We start from the raw sequence: 13965 nt of genomic DNA, 5'->3' as shown, positions 1-13965 counted from the left end.
TCTTTCCACAAACCCAGCATTACAAAGGACAATAGATGGAAAACTCCAACACAAGGAGGAAAACTACACCCTAGAAAAAGCAAGAAAATAATCTTCTTTCAACAAACCCAAAAGAAGATAGCCACAGAAACATAATTCCACCTCTAACAACAAAAATAACAGGAAGCAACAATCACTATTCCTTAATATCTCTTAACATCAATGGACTCAGTTCCCCAATAAAAAGACATAGACTAACAGACTGGATATGTAAAGACTCCAGAGAACCAAATAACCCTATTAAAAATGGGGAACAGAGCTAAACAGAGAATTCTCAACTGAGAAAACTGAAATGGCTGAGAAGCACCTAAAGAAATGTTCAACATCCTTAGTCATCAGGGAAATGTGTTGGGAGCCGCAGTAAGCATGTCAACATTCGTCATTCCAAGATGGCGCAGGCATCCTGTCCTCCCAGCAGTAAACAATTAACTGCGCAGGTGCAAAAAGGCAAAAGCGCGCCAAAAGTCACTGCCCATCCCGGGGCGTAATATGGGGTGATGAGTGAACAGCCAATCAGAAGTGAACACGTCACTCTAGGGTGTATTTAAGCTGTGCCTCTTCCTGTCTTTGGCCCTTCCGCGGTCTTTCCGCTTCTGCTTATACAAGAAGTAAAGCCTCGTTTGTAGTAACTACCCGATCACTGCCTCCGTGTCCTTTTTCGCGGGCGAAGGAGACACAAGAGGCGCGCAGAACAGAAATGCAAATCAAAACAACCCTGAGATTCCACCTCACACCAGTCAGAATGGCAAAGATCAAAAACTCAGGTGACAGCAAATGCTGTCGAGGATGTGGAGAAAGAGGAATACCCCTCCATTGCTGGTGGGATTGCAAGCTGGTACAAGCACTCTGGAAATTAGTCTGGTGGTTCCTCAGAAAACTGGACACAGTATTACCTAAGGACCCAGATATACCACTCCTGGGCATATTCCCAGAAGATGCTCCAACATGTAATAAGGTTTCACTATGTTTTTAGCAGCCATATTTATAATAGACAGAAGCTCGAAAGATCCCAAATGTCCCTCAACAGAAGAATGGACACAGGAAATGTGGTACATTTACACAATGGAATAAATACTCAGCTATTAAAAACAATGACTTCATAAAATTCACAGGCAAATGGATGGAACTGGAAAATATCCTCCTGAGTGAGGTAACTCAGTCACACAAGAGCACACATGATATGTACTCACTAATAAGTGGATATGAAGTGGAGAGCACGGAATAACCACGATACAATTCACGGACCACATGAAGCTCGAGAGGAAGGAAGGCCAAAGAGTGGGTGCTTCAGTCCTACTTCGAAGAGGAAACAAAATAATCACGGGAAGTTGAGGATGGGAAGGACTTGGGAAAAGAAGAGGGGGAGGGGAAAAGAGGGGGAAGAATCAGGTATGGGAGGAGATGGAGGAGATGGAGGAGATGTACAGATGTAACCAATAAAAAAAGAAAAACAATAAAAAATAAATAAAAGTGTATCTTGAGTCAAGAAGTGTTTCAGGGTTGGTGAGATGGCTCAGTGGGTGGAGCACTCGCCATCAAGTTTGAAGACCTGAGTTTGATACCTGGGCCCCACGTGGTAGAAGGAGAGAGCCTCTTCTTTTCTTTTTCTTTTTGTTTTTTTGGTTTTTTGTTTTTGTTTTTTTTTTCGAGACAGGGTTTCTCTGTGTTGCCCTGGCTGTCCTGGAACTCACTCTGTAGACCAGGCTGGCCTCGAACTCAGAAATCCACCTGCCTCTGCCTCCCAAGTGCTGGGATTAAAGGCATGCGCCACCACCACCCAGCTGAGAGAGCCTCTTTGTTCCACTCGGAGGCAGAGAAGGTTCAAGCTTATCCTCAACCACATAGGGAGTTCAAGACCAGCCTGGACCCCATGAGACTCTGCCACAAAACAAAATATCAATGCTCAAACCCCAAGCCAAAACCAACCAACCAACAAAATCAAACCCAAACAACAACAACAAATCAAAATAACATTGATATGGTTCTTTATTGCAGAACTTTTTGCATAACTGTGACATCAAATCAGCATATATAACCGAGGGCCTCTTGGTGGGTGTCACATGCTGGGAACAGAAGCCTGGGAAAGAGCCTTGTCTGCAAGTAGTTTATTAGTCTACAGCAGACAGACTTTACACAAGGGGCTACTCACTAATTACACCTTTATAGTGCTACACAGGAGAAGGGTGGGGTCCAAGGAGAGTGTGTTTGCCATCTCGCTCTATCTAGTCTGGCACATCAGCAGGGGCTTTCTGGGGGAAATGATATCTGCATTAAGACTTGAAGGAGAAGCTGTTTCCTAGGGCACAAGGGTGTGGAGCACCCACAGAAGCTCCGAATGGGAAATGTGTTCCAACCCCCTTCCCTACACTCCTCCCAGATTCCAGCTGGCATAGGGCCTACTCTTGGCTTAGGTGCAGACGAAGATGGCCCACAGGGATTCTAGAGGCCAGAGCTATGGTGGTAACACTGTCATTAATTATCTTCAGCCTTGTCTTTGTTGTCAGTAAAATCCAGAATAAAGAGCCTGAGCCTGGAGATTCTTGCAAACGATGCTTACTTTATTCTGTTTTATTGGCAAGGGCCCATAGGCTGGCCTCAAATTCATTCTGTCGCTGAGGATGACCTTGAGCTGTTCCTCTTGCCTCCAACCCCCCGACAGCTAGCATTACAGTCTCCCACCATCCATGCATATATATGTGTATGTATGTATGTATGTATGTATGTATATATGTATGTATGTATGTATGTATACATATTTAATTGAAATTATAATTTGGCTTGCTTTTCTATTTCTTAAGGTACAAAGAGGAGAGAGGTAGCATTAACCATCAGTAAGAACATTTTTAAGCAGGACAGAAAATGAATAAAATAAAAAAGAGAATGCAACAAATATATCATTAGTTATAGATAACTGACAAGGTGATAACTCAGCTCCCAGGAAGGTGATATGGAAAAGTGCAGTATGGTTGCTATCCCAAAGCTTCAGGAGAGCACTGTGCCTTGGCTACGGCTTGAATGTGTTCTAGAAAGCCTTGTGTCCGTTGACTTGAATCCCTGTTGTAGCATATTAGGGTGAAAACTTAATTCCAACGGAGTGTTCAGAATTGAAGTCTATAGATGTCGATCAGGACTAATGATGCCATCGGAGTGGATGATACATTTTATGAAGCGGTGGTGTGATGTGGTGGTGGTGGGTGCCTTAGCAGGGCCCATGCTGAGGCATTCCCCCACCTCTGGTATCAGCCATACGACAGGTCTAGTATAAAATCAAGTCTATTTGGGACATGGAAATGGGCTCTGGGGAAGGAGTAGAGACAGAAGAAGGAAGGGGACAGAGAAGGACAGAGAGAGGAGAGGAGGAGAGAGAAAGAAGGGAAGAGGCTGGCTGTGAACACATGGGGAGAAGATGGGGGTAGGGGTGGGTGGGTGGGGAAACAGTCCTTTCATATGTAAGCCAGTCTCATAGCTATTGCTAGGTAACTGTTGGGCAGAGCCTAGAGGAGATGTTAACAGTGGAGTTCCCATGATTAAAGACGGTGGCTTTGTAAGGAGTCAGACAAGAAAGAGGGCATGTACATGTGCCCAGTGTTTTTTATTTAATGCCCTTGGGACATTATTTAATGCCATGTTGGGACACTGTCAGTTCTATTGCTGTGAAGAGACACCATGACCGCAGCACTGAAATGGGAGAGATTTAGAAAAGCCATAGTGCAGGCTGGCTATCTCTGGCTGCCATGTTCTAAGCAAGACCTGGCCAAAAGCTATGTGCACCACCGCTAGAAGCAGCCAGAGGTCAAGCATACCACAACTAGACCCACAAGACACCAGTGTGGTGTCTGGCTCTGCCAATCCACCACGCTGCCCCCTACAAAGCTCCACTGAACCCCTGATAATACCCCCCATCCTCATGGTACCCGGTAGAATGAAGACTCTTAAGGCTTAAAGATTATCCAACGGATATATATATATATATATATATATATATATATATATATATATATATATGGAAATGCTCAATTAACAAGATGCCCACCCAATTAGAATTGTTACCCAATATCTAACCTTTTGATAGAAATCGCTACCCAGGACTGCTTTTGACCCATCTGTCTTCCTCCATGGTCGATCGCCTCCTTCCTTCTCCCACTCCTCACTCCGCTTACCTCTCATACTGCCCAATCACCGAGCTTTATTGCAAATGTAGCAGGGATGGCGATGCAGGGAAATATTCCGCTACACAGCCGCTCTTATAAAAGAAAGCATTTAACTGGGGGCTGCCTTGCAGTTTCATACGCTTAGTCCAGTATCATCATTGTGGGGAGCATGGAGACAGGTGTGGTGCTGGAGAAGTAACTGGGGGCTACGTTCTGATCCACAGGCAGAGAGAAGGAGAGAGAAGGGGAGGTGGAGGGAGAGGGAGAAGGAGGGAGAGGGGGAAGGGAAGGGGAGAGACATTGAGACTGGGCCTAGTATGAGGTTTTGAAACCTCAAAGCCCCACCCTCTGACTTCTTTCAACAAGGCCACATCTCCTTCTCCTTTTCAAATAGCGCCACTCCCTGATGACCAAGAATTCAAGTATATGTGTCTATGGGAACCATTTTCATCCAAACCACTGAACAGGCAATAGTCAGTCGGATGCAGCTTCAGCCTTGAAGCAGAATCATAAACTGAAATAAACCACTTAAAAAAAAAGTCAACCTAACTTGTCCAGCATGGTGGCACAAACCTTCAATCCCAGCAGGAAGCAGAGGCAGGAGTATCTCTGTGAGTTCAAGGCCGGCCTGGACCACATAGCGACTTTCAGGCCAGCCAAGGTTATATAGCTAGACCCTGACCCAAACAAATAGTTACCTCCCCTCAGATATTTTGCTACAGCAACAGAAAACACCAAATGAAACAAAACTAACATAATGACCTAGGTGTGTGGTTTGAATAGGTATGGCCCCTGTGTTTGAACGCTTGGCCCATAGGGAATGGTACTATTAGGAGGTGTGGCCTTATTGGGTTGGGCGTGGCCTTGTTGGAGGAACTAAGTCGAATGTGGGGGTGGGCTTTGACATCTTAATGCTCAAGCTATGCTCAAAGCTCAATGTGCAACTTATCCAGTCTCCTCCTGACTGCCTTCAGATCAAGATGTAGAACTCTCTGCTCCTCCTCCAGCACCATTGTCTGCCTGCACTCTGCCATGCTTCCCACCATGATGATAAAAGAGTGAACTTCTGAACCTGTAAGCTAGCCCCAATTAAATGTTGTCCTTTATAGAAGTTGTCTTGGTCATGGTGTTTCCCTAGAGCAATGAAACCCTAACTGTGACAGTAAGTGTGAAACCCTGTGCTCACTGGGGCTTCATGTCAACCCACAACTATTGGCAGCTGTATGGGAGGGGCTCAGTAAAGAAAGCACTGAAGTGATCATTGGGTGGGGAGGTTTTTATTGTGCTTGAGAAAGAGAAGACATCCGGAGGCATCTGGAAGTGTCTAGAGTAGAGAGAAAATGAGGCTGACTGTATATGGCCAGCACTAGGGACATGGGGTGTGGAAAAATCATGCAGGGTTATAAGAAGAGGGGAAGGGAAGCCTGTGAGCTGGGAAAGGCCTGAGAGATTAGAGTAGGAGAGAAGAAGCTAATGCTAGGCTTTGAAATATATAACAGATACTTGTGAATAGAATAGGGACTGTAGGAACCTGGAGGCCAGCATGGGTTTTGATATGCAGCCCCAGGTATATGTCAATGGGGAGACCTTTTCTCTCTGCCAGAGGCAAGGGAAATATTTCCTTTTGGAGGAACCTGTTTCACAAGTTCCTAAGACATGCTGGTTTTTTATCCAACTGCCAGAAATCCTTCTATAGTCCAGCTTGAGCTAAATCAAGGCTGTCATTTCTGGATATATGCACTTCCAGAGACCTAATGGCAGCCATTATTTGTTAAGAATTACGGGGTATAAAGAAACCTGGGAATACTGCACCCCACACTTCCATCCCTTCCTTCCTTTCCTCCTCCTCCTGCTCCTCCTCTTCTTCCTCCTCTTCTTCTCCCTCCTCCTCCTCCTCCCCCTCCTTTCATTCTTTTTGAGAGGGTGTGACTGTAACACTGGCAGTCCTAGAAGCTCATTATGTAGACCAGGCTGGTTTTAAACTCAGAGATCTCCTTGCCTCTGCCTCCCAAGTGCTGGGATTAAAAGTGTGAGTGGCCAGCCTTCTCTCTCTCTCTCTCTCTCTCTCTCTCTCTCTCTCTCTCTCTCTTTCTCCCTCCCTCCCTTCCTCCCTCCCTCCCTCCTTCTCTACTTCTCTCTCTCTTTTACCTGAGGAATTAGCATGGTGATGCACACCTGTAATACCAGGCTCTTAAGAGGCAAAAGGGCACCCCACAGGCAAGTTCAAAGCCAGCCTGGTTTTACATAAACCTCCCCCCTGTCAACAAGATGCCAGGATGTGATTTTTGCTTCTAAAAGCCCCTGATCCAATTACTCAGTGCTACACTTATTTCCCAAGTACCTGAGTGTAATCCTGGAAGGCTGGAATATTTTCAATTGGCTATAGACAGTGTCTGGGTAGTCATCTGGTATCTCTGATGGGATCCCAGGCTGAGGATATAGGCTTGGCTGAGGTCCCTAGAGACTGGACCTGACACTCAGGAAACTCCAGATCCTGAACATCAGGGCAGAGTGTGTGGTTAGAGAGTTCTCCTAAGGGGTACACACTGGAGACATTCCAGGGCTCAACCAGAGAGGTTTTCCCTTGCTACTAAGTAGTGCTCTGGAGGCAAGCCAATCCACCCCCGCCCACACCAAAGGTAAATAAAAATTGATCTGGTCTAACCACTCTGGAGGTAAGATGGTCTATAGGCAGGGCCATCTGGTTAGGAGACAAGAGAAGATATTGGAATTGAACATAGATCCAGGATCCACTTGAGGTGTCACCAGACTCTTCTGGTCTGTTCAGGTGTATGAATGTCTGTTATCCATGTGTGTTTGTCTTTATCATGTATTTTTCTGTATGAGTGTGTGTGTGTGTGTGTGTGTGTGTGTGTATGTGTGTGTGTGTGTGTGTGTATGTGTGAGCTCTGTTGGTTGGAAAGACTGATCTAAAATAGAAACGGGAAGCAGTTTGACCAGTTGGTGCTATACTTAGGTCACAGATACTTGGGTATAGTCTCAGCTGGTGGGAATAGAGATTTTCAGTTGGCTATAAACTATGTTTGATTGGTCATCTCTGGAGGGCTTCCCATAACATGTATGTGTTAGAGCGTACACACGTGTGTGGGTATGTGGAGGCCAGAAGTCAAACTTGAATGTCTTATGTAGACTCTTGATACCTTGATTTTTTTTTTTTTTGAGACAAGGTCTCTCATTTTTACCTGGGTCTTATCAGTTTAGCTAGAATATCTGGCCAGAGAGCAACTGGGATTCCTCTGCCTCCCCAGTACTGAGATTACAAACACCACCACAGACAGGCTTGTTATTTTTTTTTTTCAAAATGTGAATTCTTGGGCTTAGATGAAGCACTGATGATCACTTTATCAATGGAGCCATCTTTCTAGCCCCTGTGTTTTTTTTCGGGGGGTGGGGGGAGGGGTAGTTTGTTTGTTTTTTGAGATAGGGTGTCAAGTTCAAGGCTGTCTTTGTAGCCTAAGCTACATAGTCCTTGAATTTGCACTCTTCCTGCCTTGGTCTCTCGAGTTGTTGGAATATAAGCTAGTGCTAGCAGGCCTGGCTAAGTCTCTGTGCCTTTAAACCATCCTGGAATGAGCGGGAAGTTGCAATTCCACTACCATCAGTCCTCCCTGGGACTTGATCCTGTGGGCCTACCTCTTGTTTGCAGAACATGTGTAACACAAACATTGCTCTAAGACTGCTGCAGAGAAATCAAGTCCTTTCATGTCTAGCTTTCTCTTAAGACGGCTTCATATAGAGGTTACATACACATGTACCTACACATCTCCAGAGAATTAACCTTTCTAGTCCACCCTGCTTCCCCGTCTTTGTCTGCCTAGCTGACTTGTGATGATGTGATATATCAGATGATAGAGTTGGAGGGTCAGCTCAGCCACTTCAAGGCTGGTTGAGCAGTCTACGTGGTCTCTCTGAGCCTGGGTTTTGTCATCGTTGGTAGGAGAGGCTTCCTTGTTGAATCAGAGGGCTCTCCAAGACCAGAATGAAGCAGGGTTGATACTTGGTACACAATAGCTAGCAGTTTCTATAGTGACTACTCCTATCTTACCATCCCAAGGCAAAAATGGATTTCATTAATTTCTGTTACCAAAATAGTTTATTTTTTCCCTAAAGATAAAAAAAGGGATAGGCAGATAGCTCAGTAGCACTTACTTACCTGTCAATCCTATCAATCATAAAGATCAGAGTTTGGATACCCAGCACTCATGTAAATGCTGGGTGGTTATGGTGGTCTGTCTATGATCCCAGAACTCAGAGGGCAGAGATAGCAACTGGGAGCAAACTGGTAATTAGACCAGGTGAACTGATTAGCTCCGGGTTCAATTGAGAGAGAGAGAGAGAGAGAGAGAGAGAGAGAGAGAGAGAGAGAGAGAGAGAGACTTAATATAGATAGATAATATAGATAAAAAGCAATTGAGGAAGGCACCAGACATCAACCTTTACCTTCTATACACACACACACACACACACACACACACACACACACACACACACACACACGCATGTGCACATGAAGAAAATGTTTAAGTATTTTTAAAGAGAAAAAGGAGATTCTGTGTTTAAAGCTCCTAGGAGCTGTCTGTCCTAAAGCTGAAGGGAGCAAGCCTTGCCTTTGAACTCAGCCTCTTGATACTGTCCAGGGAGATCTGCTGGGCCTGTTGTAAAGCCTGGGTTAGAGTCCCTTTAATGATTTCCTGCTTCAAAGATACCAAACCACTCTGCCTAAAACTTGGAAAATAGTTGTGTTGCCTCTCAATTTACCCCTCTCCAGGTGTAATGGTCATGGGCCCAGAGTCTGGAGCCAGATGAAACACCCATTGTAACCTCTCACTGAGTAACTTGTGAAGTTGTCTAGCTACACTGTGCCTTGGTTTCCTCCTCTTCCTCCTCCCCTCCCCTCCTCTTCCTCTTCTTCCTCCTCTTAGAAAAGAGGGAGATACCAGAGTTCATACTTCATAAAATTAAGTGACTCTACAAAAACACCTCAGAGCAGTCTCCAACACAGACCCTTTGCCATAGCTGTTGGGTCACCCTATTCAACTATTGTGTTTCTCCTTTATTTTTCTTTCCAGTTCCATTTTTTCCTCTCTACAGTGCCTATTCTTGCACTTTTAGCTGATATTCATTCATTTCCAGACATGTGTGAGTGCAGATGGTGCCCAATTTATACTGGTTTATCTTCTAATTTTTCAACCTTATGAGATGGGACAGTTCCCTCATGCAAACATTTGGGGTTTATTTTCAGTAGAGTAATCAATATGTTGCTTGAGATAGCCAAGCATTGTGGCACACACCTTTAATCCCAGCACTTGGGAAGCAGAGAAAAGTGGTATCTGTGAGTTCAAGGCCACAGTGGTCTATATAGTGAAACTCTTTTTAGAAGGAGGAGGAAGAAGAAGAGGAGGAGGAGGAGGAAAGAAGGAAGTCTCTCTCTCTCTCTCTCTCTCTCTCTCTCACACACACACACACACACACACAGAGAGAGAGAGAGAGAGAGAGAGAGAGAGAGAGAGAGAGAGAGAACATTGCATGAGATTACCAACACTTGAGTATGAAAAGACTTATGAGAGATGATTTTGCCCACTGGAAGCTAACATGAGCACTCTGAGTGCAGTTACTGTGTGTGTGAGGTCCAGGCTACAATATTACATAGACAGCTGTACTTAACACATTTTTTTTACTTAAAATATTTTCAGTCTGTAATTTGTTGTGTGTGTGTGTGTGTGTGTGTGTGTGTGTGTGTGTGTGTAGGCAAAGGAACATCTGTATATTGCTTCTGCTGTTTTGTGTTTGGTGAATTTTTATAAAATTATATTGTGTTCTATGTCTTGTATTTATCTTTGTTTAATTGGCTTTTATCACTAAGCCTCTATAATAAATCTAGTCCATTCCATTGTGTGTTTAATGAAATTAAATACCACAATTTAATGACCTATACCCCTGCTGATGGGTGCTTAGGTAACTCTAAATTATTTGGTACCTGTTAGGTTTTGGTTCTCATGCTTTAAATTAAACTGGCTCCCCAAATCAGGAATCTGTGTCCCAAATGCTGAAGGTCCTTGCCCCCCAATTGGTTTTTGATTAATCAATAAAGAGCCAATGGCCAATAGCTGGACAAGTAGACTGAGGTAGGACCTTTAGATTTACATGGGCTAGGAACTGGGAGAAAGGAAAAAGAATTGCCATGACTCCAGGGAAAAGGATGAGATATAGAGCTGCAGGAGATAAAGCCAATCAGCCATGTAAGAATTCAGGTAAGTAGCCTCTGGCCACTTCCCCATTGGGGCTGGGGTAGCAAGGGAAGGTTTAGGAGTATCAGAAACACAGAAGGAAACATTTGCTAGCAGGGGAAGGTTTAAGAGTGCCCAGGCTTTGAGCTAGTCACAGCATGTCAAAAATTAACTGACGTGTGTGTGTGTGTGTGTGTGTGTGTGTTTCATTTGTGAATCCAAAGAGCTCCTGGATGGGTGGCTGGGAGCTTGACTCTGGGAGCCCAAGTGGTGTAGCTAAATTACCTCTCCAGATGGCATGCAACATGGTAGGCAAAAACTTACTTTTAAAATTACTTAGAGATTCTTGGATGGAACACACACACACACACACACACACACACACACACACGAATTGGTATAAGTCTAGGAGGAGGGGAGAAGTTGTTTCTGAGCTATCTGAGCCGGGTCACATGGTTCCTACCCAAGCTGCAAAACTAGAACAAAGGAACACAGCCTCTAGAGAGAGCCTCAGTTCAGAGAGGTTGGAAGTCCCTGTTGTGCAAAGAGGCTGACTACCTCCCTGACTAGGTGCTAGGAGGAAGGCAGTGAGAAGCAGACAATAAAAGCTGCCTGCATCCAGCCACCAGATATATAAAGGATAGAGATTTATAAAATTTGATTTAATTCCTTTTAAGAATAGGAGATATAAGGATAATTGTTTAAATGCTCTTAAGTATATAGATATTATACTCCACAGAAGGGAGAAGTTAGGAAGATTGAATGAAGATTGAATGAATTGCTTTAAAGAAATTTAAAAGTCTTGCCAGGGAAAATTCTCAAAATCTTTGAACATAGGCCACATGGGATTTCTGGGATTGTTTAGCCTGGTATGACAAAAATAGAGCCTGACTTATACAGTAAGTTGACATAGATAATAAATATTGAGATTTTTTGATCCTTAAAAATTAGACTGAAAAGCAGGGTATAGGGAGCCTAACCTATCTCAGACAGTAGAAACCTAGGCCTTGAGAATTATATAAACAGAAAGGGGCATACTACTATATGTATGCACAGAGATATTAATCTCCATTGTAGGGAGGATTTAAGTATACATAGATATATAAAATATTGAGGCATTAGATCTTAAATTATAGGTTGAAAAGCAGGAGATGGTGAAGAAGCACTGTCTCAATGGTTAATATTGGTTTAGATTGTTTTAATTGCTTTGAGTTGTTTTAATTATCAAAACGTGTGTGTTTATGAGTTTGGTGGTTATATTAAAATTTCTCCTAAAATTTTGAGGGGACAAAATATTAAATCTGTCTATACCTTTAATGATTTCAGATTAATGGACCAAGGACTGCTATTCTGGGAGAGAGATTCTGCACTTGTGTTGACAGCAAAGGAGAAAAGGCTTTGGACCCCTTCCAGAGCAATATGGATCAGATATGACAGGGGATCCCCTGAGTATCTTGGCTATTGAAAAGAAAACTTGAGAAAATCAAACAGGACAGGTAACATGATCTACTGATTCCTTGACATGGGAACAACTCAATAACTGGCTTAGTCATAAAAATGTCTGTAGCCAAAACTTCAGCTAAAATTAGACAATAAATCTTATTGGTTATGGAACCCTTAAGATTCTTTGTCTCCTCCTTTATATGGCATAAATGAAGATTTATTACAATTGGTTATTGATCAAATTAACTCATAAAAGAATAATTGTCTTTCACCTGCTCAAAGAAGGAACAAAAATTTCACAATTCATACAAATATCTTAATGGCACTAAAATTTTGGTTGTGAGATTCATATATTACAGAATGTACAGCTTTGGGTAGATTGATCCTCAAAGATGCTGAACTGACCTGCTGCTCCAGCCCTCTACTTCCTGATTCTGTCCAAATATTTGCTTCCAAAACAGCTTCAGGGATTGATTCCTGATGGACTCAGTTCATCTAGCCTTTCTAACAGATTTAGCCAAAACTTCATTCAAGCCCTGAGCCTTCTAAGCATACAGAGACTGGATAACAGAAGCTAAAGCTAGCTTTCTTAAGTCTAATCAATTTTTCTAAGTTTCATACCTCTCCCCATCCCTTTTAAGACTTTCTCATTGCCTCTATTCAGCAGGAAGAAGTCATGGAGAGTTGTCAGCCTGATCCCTTGGGTTGGGTGTCTGGTTATGGCTATTTTACAAATTATAGATAGATTTTCATTTTAAGGGATAATTTGGAAATGGCCATAATTTTGGACAGAAAGGAAATAGATGGGATGGATTACTAAGTTTATTCTTCAACAACACATTATGTAGCCATAATCTTACACTGATAGAAATCTTTATAATTGATGCAAAATTGAAGTTATAATGTCTTACATTGGTACAGAATTTATATGTTGACATAGAATTAAGGTTTTTATTGGTATAAATCTGTATGTTGATACAAAATTTGAAATTAATATTGTTACTCTTAGGCATTGTGCCTATGTAACTCATTTAAGAATACAAGGCTTAGACCCAGTTCTTCTAATAGCTGCTACTACAAAGTGTTTAGGATGATTAACCCAAGTTAAGGGCCAGAGAGTAAACTCATGTTAGATTTGATTTAATTATAATAAAGTGTTTAAAATTTACTCAAATAAAAATGCATAAGAGTAGTTAAGGTTTAACAGTTCAGATAAACTTTACATAGTCTTCAAAAACATCAGAAATCCACAGAATGTGACAGTTAATGTTATTACATTTTAAAGGATCATTTGATAAGACATGTCTGCTCCTGACAGCTTCCCCATTTTTCTTCAAAGAAGAAATTGAGCACCAAAACATTCATACAGAGTTGCTCCAGTAATGGAGCTCTGGTACCCACTGGGCAAAAATTGCCCTATTCGTCTGCAGACAAAATACTGTCCAAAGAGGACAAACAGATATGGGATAGTTGACTGCTAAGCTCTGCCAAGACAGGGTAACCCAGTCCTTCATATTTCTGTTTCATGTCAAGGTCTGCCAGATGGCTCTGGGCCAGAGGGCTGAAGACAGATGCTCCGCCATTTTGAGGAATAGGGGACTGTATAGGTAGTCCGCTGTCTCTACAATTTGTTTACATTTTGGAAACTGTGTTTTTGTGCTTCCTAACTATTCAGGTAATATTTAATTTGTTCTTGGATTTCTGATGGGGTTGAAGACTAGTTATAATCTCATGATCAAACTCAATTTGTTTAGCATTGAGAGAGATGATATAGAATTAAAAGGATCATTTTCAGATGGTGATACAGGCTAAAATCAGGACATAATTCAGGTATAGAATTATAAGCTCTTTAGTTAGGATAAGTGGTAGAGCACTTTGTCTAATTGACAAATAGGATGGACTGGATGTTAATCGTATATCATACTTTGGAATTTACATAATTGTTATGGTTATGCTCAATCTATATCTGAGAGGAGAGCCTTTTTAAAAATTTGGACAGAAAGGCAAGATGTTGGAAATTGATACTAATGCTTTGAATTAATTCGGCCTCCAAAATTGGGAATCTGTGTGTCCAAACTCTGAAG

General features: G+C 42.6%; 1 long non-coding RNA gene across 2 annotated transcripts in view; it reads left to right on the top strand.

Annotated features, from left to right (window-relative positions):
- Window positions 1-13965, top strand: part of LOC143443362 (uncharacterized) — a 49425-nt gene that overhangs the window by 24673 nt on the left and 10787 nt on the right. The window contains exon 2 of one of the 2 annotated variants that reach the window (XR_013112286.1): window positions 11765-11934. This is a non-coding gene — a long non-coding RNA (uncharacterized LOC143443362). The other variant, XR_013112287.1, reaches the window with a different exon arrangement.

Source organism: Arvicanthis niloticus, chromosome 8, assembly GCF_011762505.2.
Source record: "Arvicanthis niloticus isolate mArvNil1 chromosome 8, mArvNil1.pat.X, whole genome shotgun sequence".
Taxonomy (NCBI): domain Eukaryota; kingdom Metazoa; phylum Chordata; class Mammalia; order Rodentia; family Muridae; genus Arvicanthis; species Arvicanthis niloticus.
The sequence above is the reverse complement of the archived record's forward strand: the minus strand, read 5'-3'. Positions and strand labels throughout refer to the sequence as shown.